The sequence below is a fragment of the Kogia breviceps genome, chromosome 4, assembly GCF_026419965.1.
Source record: "Kogia breviceps isolate mKogBre1 chromosome 4, mKogBre1 haplotype 1, whole genome shotgun sequence".
NCBI lineage: Eukaryota > Metazoa > Chordata > Mammalia > Artiodactyla > Physeteridae > Kogia > Kogia breviceps.
Window position 1 is genome coordinate 116,190,295 of NC_081313.1, and position 13,394 is coordinate 116,203,688.

General features: G+C 39.8%; 1 protein-coding gene across 3 annotated transcripts in view; it reads right to left on the minus strand.

Moving 5' to 3' along the window:
• SIL1 (SIL1 nucleotide exchange factor) overlaps positions 1-13,394 on the minus strand; it is a 263,273-nt gene that overhangs the window by 39,799 nt on the left and 210,080 nt on the right. The gene's annotated exons all lie outside the window — the stretch shown is intronic.

Genomic DNA, 13,394 nt, shown 5'->3' on the forward strand with positions numbered 1-13,394 from the left:
GGAGGCAGTCATTTCAAACCTATACATCATGCATCTCTGCTGCAAGAAAAAAAGAGCAAATTAAATTAAAATTCTCTCTGGAAGACTTCTGCCCCAAAAGACAGAAAAGCACTCTACAGTTGTACCTACTTCCCACCCCCAAGCAGCTTTCTGCTCCCCTCCTCCCTCTTTCCCTTCTGGCTGGCTAGCTCCAGATGTGTCGCTGAGTTTCAATGATTCACTCTAATGATAACACACCCTTAGAACAAATCATGGACTCTGATTGATTTAGGAGGCAACTTGCACAAATACCTGTAATCTAGTCCTAATCTTGTTTGTTTCCATCCCAATTATCCTGCATCGATGGTTTAAAAATGGGAACATACATCCAATCCATTTTAATAGAGGATAAATCTGGGTTATTGTGACCCTTTCCTCTCTCAGGCTCAGGACAGCACCAGCCATCTCAAGGCGCTGATTGGGCCGAATCAGCTCTAACTCTATTCAACTCTTTAAGGATTCAATTAATCATAAAGCCAATTCCATTCTGGGCTCCATCTGTGTTGCCTCCTTCAGGGACTAATAATCACTCACTGCGTGTTTTTACACACCAGTTGAACTGAAATTAAGACTGATTTTCATCATGGAGCACTCAAGAAGAAAAAGCATTTCTTGGAGGAAAATTTCAGAGCTACTCTAATATTCAGTCTCGGTAAAGATAATATTAAATAAACAAAAGAACATTTTTTAAAAACTTCAAAATTCTTGACATTGTAAAATAATTCTTGTCATCCAAATCCTGGGAAGGCGGCAGCTCCTCAGGAGAACTAGAAACTCTCAATGTTAGATCATGCAACAGAGAGACTCAATATGTCCTTGGGCATCAGCAAAGCATGGGTACCCAAAAAATATGAGGGGAAAAAATGAAGTCAATTTGATATTTGATACATTTTTGTAAAAAATCTAACTAATCATCCTTCCTGGGAGTGGTGGACTTAATTTAAAATTTGGAATTCTTTTTGAGTTACCTATCTGTGAGGAGAAGGAGATTGAGGGGTGGGGGCAATGGGCACCATATTCTTTTCAGTGTTCAGGACCTCTGGATGTCTTAAGCTGGACCTGCGGATTCTAAGCCCATACACTCCTCTAAAGGGCAAAAAATGTGGCTTTTGTCTTCTGTAAATAGCCTGGCTCCCCCAGAAGCATTAAGGTTACTGCCCTGGCAAACACTCAAGATGGAGCCATCCTACTCACCCCAGAAAGATTCCCTGATCTTTCTGGGATCATCTCTTTACCAAGAACATGACCACAAAAGGGTCAGAGTCCAATCAGTCAGCCACCTGGGTCGGGAAGGATTCCCAACTTGTCAGCAGGGAAAATGCAAATAGCTAAGCTTTTTATTTTTACTTTTCACAGTTGCATAGAAAGTATCTGGGCATCTCCAGAGTCCCAAGTGCCTAGTGGCCACGGTATACCTAGTGCAGCCCCCTACATCTGACTGTTACAAAATGGTCCCAACACAGCATAGGTAAGGCACTGCAGCCAAGGAGACCCACATGTGGCTGCGTTACTCCCTTAACAGGTTTTGAACTAAAATTCTGAATTGCACAAACTCCCAATCATAACTAATGACATAGTCTTTCTAAACTTATCATCAAAGATGCTTTGTGAGTCATACTGGCTCTAAAAAGCCACCAGTAATCACTCCTTAGATACAACAATCAAATACATCCTTAATTTAAACCATAAACTGTTCCTAGTAACAAATCTAATTAATTGGAGCACTGTCATTTTTAAACATGGGTCAACACACACACTTTCCCAAAGGTTTCCACCTGAGTCATTCTACATTTATTTAAAACAAAAGCCGCCTCCTAAGAAGCTGTTTATGTACTGATAAAGAATGATATCTAAGATACATTGTTAAGTGGAAACAAGTAAATTGTATAATCATGTATACATAGTAAACTACCTTTTGTGTAAAAATGGGAAAAAACACTATATGGGTGTATTTGCTTGAATATACATAAATGTCTCTAGAAGAAACTGGCAACACTGGTTGCTCTGAGGAAGGGAAGCTGGATGGCACAGGAATGGGGTGTAAGGAAGTATTTTCACCATTGCCTTTAGTGCCCTTTGAATTTTGAACCATGTGAATATATTACCAAATCAGAATTGAAGACATAAAATTTAAATTTAAGTAAGTCACCTCATAGACACTAATCTGGACATTTGCCAAAACTCTACAGAGAAGTCTAACCACATTTCATGGAGAAAATGAGAATCTTACACATCTCTCAGCTATGCAGTTTTCATAAGCCTTTGGGTACAGACTTCAGGAACACAGGACCAAAATTAGCTAGAGCTAGAAAGATGCAGGGACCCAAGTGGTCACTATGAACATCTGAAGACAAAGCTGTAGCAACAAAGGAGGGAGGGGAAAGGAAAGCAGGGAGAAGGAGAAGGAGGGCAGGCTAGACACTTTGTGTTAGACACCCAACTGCCCCATAAGGCACCATCTAGCTTGATAAGCCCCCAGTAGGGCTTTGTGAAATGGGAAACTGCAGCTCATCTAAGGCACAGTTCATTATGAGTTACAGGGCTGGAGAGAGGGGCTTTATCTGAATATTGCAGGAACACGTTGTTCCGGATCCCAGGAGTTTCTGTGCAGGAAATGCTACCTGAAGGCCATATCTTAGCCTGAAAAATCAGAGCTTCTGACTCATCTTCTCATTCTGGCTGCCAGCTGGCTCTGTGATCTTGAACAAGTCATTTCAACAGAGACACCTGAGGGAGATTTGAGGCTCCTCCATTCAGCCATTCTCCACAGCTCTTTGGCAAGAACATCTGTGCAACAGGGATTTCATGTTAAATGGCAAAGGTATGTACCAGGGCTTGCTGATCCTTGTCTTCTCTTCCTGCCTGAAAACAACTCAGCAAGCTTACTCCTGGGCCCACTTTCTGCTTAGCCTTTGCTTCTCTTCGAATCTTAATGCCCACCCCAATGTGGACATACTTACCCGAAAGAGTTTTCCAAGACAATGAAGATTGTGAAAAGACACCTGCTCAGAGTGAAGGTACCAGAGTGACCATCATGAAGGAAAATCCCTCAGGATGCCCCCAGAACTCCCACCCAAACAGAAACCCTACTGAGACAGCCTTTACCCTCAAGTCCTTGCTGTGAGAATCTAAATGGCCCAACCACAGAACATAACATGGGGAGTACTCCTGGGAATTGGGCAGGTGGATTGCATTTTATTTTTCATGCACTTTCTAGCTGGTTTTTAAGAAGAGCCTTCAGCTCCCCCTTTATCCTTCTCATATTCTGGATGTTTTGCAAAAGGAAGGCTCCATGACAGCTTAAACTACCCTGCACTTGCCAGTCAAAGAGAGAAGGAAGCCTCTGAGACATTCTGTATTCAGGCATGTTGACCAGATGCTCTAGATGAGGCCGGGGCATGAGGGCCCAGCTATAATCCTTTCCCGGCAAGCCTCGCTGAAGTGGCTGTGAGACTAAAGCAACTGATTAAACGCAGTATAAAAGCTGAGAGAAAATGAGGTAGAAATAAATTAGCTTTAAACCTCAAGGCTGTGTACACAAATGAAGTGCAGTATGGCTTGGGAGGGAGCCTGGGAAGTCAGTCTTAGAGATTTCCCTGAAACAAAGGGATTATGGATTGTCCAATACGAGAAAATCATTCTGTTCCACAGCCACATGACAGCCTTTTACCCGGTGCTGTTCATTAAACACATCCCACACATTCTGAGATAATGGGATGCAGCCAACTTCCTGAAAAAGCCCTGAGACTCCTCCCTTCCCAAGTCTTCTACTCAGGCAGCACAAGCTGCAAAGCATGGCTGTCATCAGCGAGGACAGGGTCGAAATTTCCTGCCATCTTTCAATTATTGCCCTCCCACTTCTCTTTATGGATCCTCCTCTTTAAGTAATGGACTACTGCTACCCGCAGATGAAGTGGTGGGAGAGAAAACTTCTAACTGATCAGAATTCAATACATAACTCAGAAGTGCTTGAAGGGAGGCAGAGAAGAAAGGAAGTATGACAGGAGAAGGTTCCTCATCTCTGACCTTGTGACTTAAATCCCATTGAGAAACCACGCAGAAGGGGCTCGACTGTTCTGAAAAATGAACCAGAGCAGCAAAATTCGAAACATGCTTGCCCAGTCTGAGCAGACCCACTTCTGGAAAGGCTGGTTAGAGCTGTTTTCAGGGTTCATTTGCAATGGGCAAAAAGCCTGTGGCCATGAAATTCCTAATGAGGCTCAATCTAGTCAGTGTCCATTGGACCCTCATACTAATGTATAAGCAGATCATGGAAAGAAAGGAAGATACAGAACACTTATCAAGTCACATCCTGTGTTGGCTATAGCTTCTAGCCTTAATAGAGACTTTCCATAAGCCCCACCTGTTACTTTCCCATCTCATTCCCTGCAACCTCAAAATATCAAAGTCAAGAGCTTGCATGACTGATGAATAAAAAGACTAAGGTCTCACTCAAGACCCTTAGAGGCACAGCCCTTTCTGTGGGAGTCTTAACTCTTCAAACTAAAGAAAGAACATGGGCTTTGACAACAAAGACCTGGTTTTAAAGGGTAGCCCTCCCATAAATCATCTGAGAGCCCTTGGGCAAGTACCCTCTTCTGTAAAGCCAGAATACTATTATCCACAGCAAGGGTTGTTGCAAGGACTAAATGAAACAAAATATGTAAAGCCTCTGCCCCTAGCAGGCTCCTTTTCCACAACCAGCCTTCCTCATATCCACATTGTACCTGGTCCAGGTTAGTTCAGTTCTCTCTGACATACTGTGCTCTTCAAGTTCTCTCCATTCTACAGAAAAGAAACTGAGTCTTTGGTAATTTCTGGTAATTTCTCAAATCTCCAAAAAAAGAAAAAAGATAATTTTATGCTTAACTATCCCAGAGCAAAGAGTTTTTTAGTTTTTTGTTTATTTGTTTAGCTTAAAGCTAGTTGTGGTAGAAATTGCTAGTTGTTCCTCATGATCTGTTCTCCCATTCTTCCCCACAGCCAAATTTTTGCTGGGCAAATAAAGTATAAGTAAAAAGACTATATTTTGGCCAACAGGGTATAAACAGAAGCATCATTTGCCAGCTTTTAAGATCCTCCTTAAAAGACTTAAGTGTCATTGGTTTCCTCTTCTATGTCCCTTCTTCTGATCTGCACCATGGAATGAAGATCAGGTCATTTAAAATGATGAAGAAAGGGTTACTCCTTAGGGATGGCATCAAAGTGTGACTAGAAGGAACTCAAGACCCCTGTGTCCACGTGGAGGGGGGCTGCCACACCAGCTCTGCTGACCTGAAGATCATCTTTAGGTGAAAGAGAAGTAAATGTCTATCTTATATATACCATTTCCTGTTACTTGCAGATAATTTATAATGTCTAGACCAAAACCAGAAACATCTCCTTAAGTAAGATATATGACTTACTTCTAACCAACACAATACAGGAAAGGTGACAGGATGTATGTGAATATGTGTAGGTCACTAACACTACTTGACACTGTAATGTCTGTTTTGCTGAGAACTCTCTCTCTCTTGCTGGCTTTGAAGAAGCAAGCTGCTGTGTTGTGAGCTATTTATGGAGATGACCATTGGTAAGAAACTGAGGGCAGGCTCCAGCCAGCAAGAAACTGAGGCCCCTAATCTGACAACCTGCAAAAAACTGAATTCTGTCAACAACCACATGAGTTTAGAAAGATATCCTTCCCCAGTCAAGCCTCAGATTAGACCTCAGCTACTGCAGTGATACAGAGGACACACTAAGTTATACCTAGACTCCTGAACCATAGAAACTGATACAATAAATGTGCATTGCTATAAGCAGCTAAGTTTATGGTAACTTGTCACATAGGAATAGATAACTAATACAATGACCAAGAAAATAATTACAGATATGTAAAAATGATTCACTATTGGGTAATATATAAATAAAATTCACCAAACAAGTGGTCACAGTAGAGGGATTATCATGTAATCATCTTGGTAGATGGCAAAAGTCATACAATTCACCATAAATTCCTCTTAGAGGCCTTTGGTGAAAATGAAATTTATGTATACATACTTAACATAAACAAATACATATAAAAATAGATAAAACACATACAAATTTAATGCCAGCATCATGTATAATCCTGAAATACCAAAAGGATTCCTGTCAGGGGCTTCCCTGGTGGCGCACTGGTTGAAAGTCTGCTTGCCAATGCAGGGGGCATGGGTCCGTGCCCCGGTCCAGGAGGATCCCACATACCGCGGAGCGGCTGGGCCTGCGCATCTGGAGCCTGTGCTCCATGGCGGGAGAGGCCACAGCAGGGAGAGGCCCACGTACAGCAAAAAAAAAAAAAAAAAAAAAAAAAAGATTCCTGTCAAAAACAAATAAAGTACCTACTATCACCACTAAAAAAGAAAATGTGTATCTTTCTTTGCAGGACTAAAGAATAAACTGAAAAAGCTTTTATAAACAATAAAATGGTTTAGTAAGGTACCCTGCAATATATTTTTAAAAAATCAGTGGCCAGGATATCCCTGGTGGTCCAGTGGTTACGAGTCTGACTTCCAATGCAGAGGACATGGGTTCGATCCCTGGTCGGAGAACTGCACATGCTGCAGGGCAGTTGGACCCATACACCACGACTAAAGAGCCTTCATGCCGCAACTAGAGAGCCTGCGCACCACAACTATTGAGCCCACGCACCACAACTAGAGAAGCCTGCATGCTGCAACTAGAGAAGACTGCACACCGCAATGAAAGATCCCACATGCTGCAACTGAGACCCAACACAGCCAAATAAATAAATATTTTTTTAAAGTCCACAAATTCTTTTAAAAAAAAATCAATGGCCAACTCTCATCTCCAAAAATGGTGAATTAGATTATTCAGATCAAACCACTCTTTGAAAACAAAAAAACTGAATATAAAAAAATATCTCCCTAAAAGCCATCAAAAAAGCAACAAAATGTTTAGGAACTACAAAACCAAAAGCTAAGGAACAGATGAAATCCAGAAAAGTAACAGGACTATTGAAGTCACTCAGGCCTGCAGCATTCACTGATTCAGTCAAACTTTGGTTTTAGTTTTGGCAGCCTTGTGGGGAAAGGAGAACATAGTCAAGGTCTAGAGCCACCCAAAGTAGAAACCTTCCTCACATTTTCCTGAGAGTTTAGTCTTTTGAAGTTCTAGCTTAAAGGTGAATCAAAAAGACTGCCCTGGGGGCTTCCCTGGTGGCACAGTGGTTGAGAGTCCGCCTGCCAATGCAGGGGACACGGTTCGTGCCCCGTTCCGGGAAGATCCCACATGCCGCAGAGCAGCTAGGCCCGTGAGCCGTGGCCGCTGAGCCTGCGCGTACGGAGCCTGCGCTCCGCAACGGGAGAGGCCACAACAGTGAGAGGCCCGCGTACCGCAAAAAAAAACAAAACAAAACAAAAAAAAAACTTAAAGGTAATCACCGAAACAGATAGCAGAAATTAATCCAACTATGTCAATAAATCGTAATAAAAGGGACTGTATTCAATTCACCCACTAAAAAGCAAATATACTTAATTGCATTAATAAAACAAAATTTGGCTATAAGCTAAATAAAGAAAAGATATATCCAAAATACTATGGGAGAAATATTGAAAGAAAAGGGATGGAAAAAGCTATACCAAGAAAATACTAACAGAAAGAAAGCTGGTAGATATATTGAGCAATTATAGGAAGAAAGAAAAATATGTAATCATAGAAAGAGATTTCATTACTAATTTCTCAGAAAAGAAAGCAAGGCTGGTCACATATTAGTAAGAAAACAGGAAACATAAACATCTTATATACAAAGTTAAATTCACATACGCAAGTATATAAAGCAAAAAAATATTATGTATGTCCATGTATCCAACAAATAAAACTCAATTCTTCAGAAGCACTAACAGGACATTCACAAAAACTAACTACTTGGCAAGCAAAAAGGAAGTCTCAGCAAATACTAAAGAATCATTATCATACAGACCATACTCTTTGTTCACAAGGCAAACCACATACATACACATATATATATACATAAATACAGAGAAGGAAACACTGTACAGCTGGCCCTCGAACAATGCCAGGGTTAGGGATGCTGACCCTCTGTGCAGTGGAAAATCCAGGTATAACTTACAGTTGGCCCTCTGCATATGTGGTTCCTCCATATACATGGTTCCCCCACATCTGTGGTCAACATCCGTGGATTCAGCCAACCCCGGATCTTGCAGTACTGTGTTATTTACTACTGAAAAAAATCTGTGTATAAGTGGACCCGCGCAGCTCAAACCTGTGTTGTTCAAGGGTCAACTGCATTTGGAAAACCAAAACCACATTACTAAATAATTCATGGATTCAAAACCAACCAACAAATGAAACAACCATAATATAAATTATAAACTATTTAACTAAAATGGTATTACAGGGAAAACGAAAGCCTTGTATTATTTTCAAATTGAAAAGTTACAAAAAGAACAAAAGAATGAACCCAAAGAAAGTATATAAACAAAAATAATAGTTAACTGCAGAAATAAATTAAATAAAAAATGGAGGCCAAAAAAAAGGATTAACAAAGCCAAAAGACTATCAGAAGATATACTTCTAGAAAGACTGGCCTAGTTAAAAAGGAGATAAGCACAGATAAATAATATATGGAATGAAAAGGGAGACCTAACTATAGATGCAGTACAGATGAAAATAAAAAATCATAAAGTAATACTTTAAACAACTTTGTCAAAAATTAAATGTAATATAAAGGAAAAATGACCAAAGTTGATGCAAGAAGAGACAGAAAATCTAAAGAGACTTAAATACTAATGAAATTGAATATGAAATTTAAAAAAAATCTACCCACACAAAAAAGTGCCAAGCCTAGGTGGTTCTACAGGTAAGTTTCATCAAGCCTTTTTGGAACTGACAGCCCCATCTTGTACAAAATGTTCCAGACATTAGAAAGTGAAGGAAAGCATTCTAAATCCTTTTATGACATCACTATAACCTTTATACAAAACTATGTAAGAACAGTATGTCAAACATTAAATTTGACCTTAGCTGGCCTGTTACCTATGTCTAGTTAAATTTTATAGTAAGTTCTGATAATTTTTCAATTTCATAGCTTTCTCTGGATTTATATTTGCACAACATATCTGAGTTCATATAAATCTGATTGGTTTTCATGGTATTCTCCCATGAGAATGAGATACTTAGAGGAAAAGAAGCATTTTTTAGAGCTCTTTGTGGAGTCCTTATATCTATCTCAATAAAAATAATTAGGGACTTCCCTGGCGGTCCAGTGGTTAAGACTCTGGGCTTCCACTGCAAGGGGCACGGTCCGATCCCTAGTCGGGGCACTCCACACAGAGCGGCCAATAAAATAAAATAATAATAGTGAAGTTTGTATTTTGTAATCCACAAAATCATAAATGAAGTCCTTAAGATGTTAAGGTCACATTAAGATTATTATTAAGCATTAAGGTTCTATAAGAATAAACTAAATGCTTTCTCATTTAAAAAAAAAGACTAGTATAACCAAAAAGACCCACATGACCAACATCATTTATAATCACAGATTTTAAAATTCTTAATTAAGGATTAGCAAGTGAAATCAAACAAAATATTAAAGATAACACATCACAGCCAAGTAGAACAGTAGAAAAACCTCCTAACGCAATTCATCACTTCAGCAATTTAACAGAAACAAAATCATATAATCACTTCTATAGATATAAGAAATTATCGATAAAATCTATCTTACTCCCTGGTTCCTTCCTGCAAAGTAGCTGGTGTACAATCTGGCTGGTGCCTCTTTGTAAAATCCGTCAATCTCCTCCCAGTTGCCTTTTAACACAACCTCCACTGTTCTTTTTTTCTTTTTTTTTATATCTTTATTGGAGTATTTACAATAAATACTTTGCTTTACAATGTTGCATTAGTTCCTGCTATACAATGAAGTGAATCAGCTATACATATACATATATCCCCATATCCCGTCCCTATCCCGTCCCTCTAGGTTGTCACAAAGCATCGAGTTGATCTCCCTGTGCTATGCAGCACCTTCCCACTAGCCATCCATTTTACATTTGGTAGTGTATATATGTCAATGCTACTCTCTCACTGCATCCCAGCTTCCCCTTCCCCCCCGTGTCCTCAAGTCCGTTTTCTATGTCTGTGTCTTTATTCCTGCCCTGCCACTAGGTTCATCAGCACTGTTTTTTTTAGGTTCCATATATATGTGTTAGCATATGGTAATTGTTTTTCTCTTTCTGACTTACTTCACTCTGTATGACAGACTCAAGGTCCATCCACCTCATTACAAATAACTCAATTTCGTTCCCTTTTATTACTGAGTAATATTCCGTTGCATATACGTGCCACATCTTCTTTATCCATTTATCTGTCAATGGACATTTAGGTTGTTTCCATGTCTTGGCTATTGTAAATAGTGCTGCAGTGTCCTTAGGTTTGAACTTCTGCACACTCTGTTACAAATGAAGTCAGTTCCATTGGGAGGAGATGAGGAGAGATCTGTTTTATGGCCTCACTTCCCCTCAAATTCATGATTTTAAAAAAAGCAAACTGGGCTTCCCTGGTGGCGCAGTGGTTAAGAATCTGTCTGCCAATGCAGGGGACATGGGTTCAAGCCCTGGTCCGGGAAGATCCCACATGCCACAGAGCAACTAAGGCCGTGTGCCACAACTACTGAGCCTGCGCTCTAGAGCCCATGAGCCACAACTACTGAGCCCACATGCCACAACTACTGATGCCTGCAAACCTAGAGCCTGTGCTCTGCAACAAGAGAAGCAAGCACAATGAGAAGCCAGTGCACTGCAGTGAAGAGTAGCCCCCACTCGCCGCAACTAGAGAAAGACTGTACACAGCAACAAAGACTTAACACAGCCAAAAATTAAAAAATGAATAATAAAAATAATCATAAAAAATTTTTTTAAATCATACATCAGCAACAACAAATTAGAAAATGAAAACTTGAAAGCAATCCTATTTATAGTAACAAATCCTGTAAGGTACTTTGGGATAACAAAAGATATTTAATACCTAAGTAGAAAAATTATTAAAAGATTATTATTAAAAGCTTTAAAAACATCTAAGTGGAAAGATAAGCCATGTTCATAGACGGGAACACAATTGTGTAAATATGCTGATTCTCATAAATTAATCTGTAAATTTACTTTAACTCTAATGGAAATATCCAGAGTTTTTGTTGACCCTGACAGAGTGTGCCCAAAATCCATATGGAAGAGTAAAGGGCCAAAAATATTCAAGGCAATTTTATAGAAGAATAAGAAAAAAGGATTTGTTTCACCTGATACAGAAACATATAAAGCTACAATAATGGAAATAATATGAGATTGGTACAAGGATAGGAAAAGAGACCAACGGATCAGAATACAAACCCATACAAACAGGGGAACTTGATATACTGTAGAGGAAACATTATAATTCACTGGGGAAAAGACAGATTACTCATTACATGGTGCCAGGACAACTAGTTGACCACATGGTAAGAACTAAAATAAATCTATGTATCACAGCATAGAGCAAATAAGTTTTAGAATAAAAATCTAAGGGTCAAAATTTTATACTCAGGACCTCCTTGGTGGCACAGTGGTTAAGAATCTGCCTGCTAATGCAGGGGACACAGGTTTGAGCCCTGATCCGGGAAGATCCCACACGTCACAGAGCAGTTAAGCCCGTGCACCACAACTACTGAGCCTTCACTCTAGAGCCCATGAGCCACAACTACTGAGCCTGAGTGCCACAACCACTGGAACCCACACACCTAGAGCCTGTGCTCCACAACAAAGAGAAGCAACCGCAATCAGAAGCCTACGCACTGCAACAAAAAGTAGTCCCTGCTCGCTGCAACTAGAGGAAGCCCATGCACAGCAATGAAGACCCAAAGCAGCCAAAAATAAATAAATAAATTTATAAAAAACAAACTTTATACTCTTAGAAGGTAACACAAGAGAACATCTTTATACATTCAAGGCAATAAAGAGTTTCTTAAAATATAAAGAAAAGAAACTATAAAAAGTGGTAATTTTGACTTTCTAAAAATATGTTAGAATGTCTATAACAAAAGGCAACATAAACAATGCTAAACAAGTCACATACTAGAAGATATTTGCTATGCATATAACTGACAAAATATTAGTATAGATTATATATAATAGACATGACAATATACACACTATATGTAAGTATACAGATTTTATATATTTTAAAAACACTAAGCAATAAATAGAAGACTCAATGCAAGATCAGGCAAAAGATGTGAAGAAGTAATTTTAAAAAGTGCAGCCCTGATGGCACAAACAAAAAATTTACTCATCAAAAAAAGGAAGGGGGGCTTCCCTGGTGGCGCAGTGGTTGAGAGTCCGCCTGCCAATGCAGGGGACACGGGTTCGTGCCCCGGTCCGGGAAGATCCCACATGCCGCGGAGCGGCTGGGCCCGTGAGCCATGGCTGCCAAGCCTGCGCGTCCGGAGCCCGTGCTCCGCAACAAAAAAAAAAAAAAAAAAAAAAAAGGAAGGGAGGGAGGGAGGAAGGAAATTTCTGAACACTATATACAGTATGATTCCAATTATGGGGGAGAAAATGTATTCAATCTCTATAGAAGTCAGGGAAGAGTGAAATAAAAAGAAGGATGGGGGCTTCCCTGGTGGCACAGTGGTTGAGAGTCCGCCTGCCGATGCAGGGGACACGGGTTTGTGCTCCGGTCCGGGAAGATCCCACGTGCCGCGGAGCGGCTGGGCCCGTGAGCCATGGCCGCTGAGCCTGCGTGTCCGGAGCCTGTGCTCCGCAATGGGAGAGGCCACAACACTGAAGGCCCGCGTACCGCAAAAAAAAAAAAAAAAAAAAAAAAAAGAAGGATGGGATACAATTTCACATCCATCAGATTGGCAAAAACTTAAACACAAACATACATCCATACAGACACACACAGATATGAAGACAGATATAGATGATAAACTATGAAAAACAGATATGATACAAAATTGAGAACAGTGGTTACCTTGGGAAGAAGAAAGGGAAATAGAAAGGATTACGAAAGGGTCTTCAACTATATCTAATATTTTATGCCTTTAAGAAATCTTAACTAAATATAGCAAACTTTAATTTATTAAATCTGGGTAGTGAGTATAAGATTTTCTAAACTCTTAATGTTTGAAATATCTCATTTTTAAAATAACATGAAGAAAAAATATTTATATACTCCTGGTGTATAATCAGCTTTATATGTGTCATAAGAAACAGAAACCATAATAGATTAACAATTTTGTCGAAATAAACATTTTTAACTTCCATATAGAAAAGTGCAATAGTGGGGAGGGATGGACTGGGAATTGGGGGTTAGTAGATGCA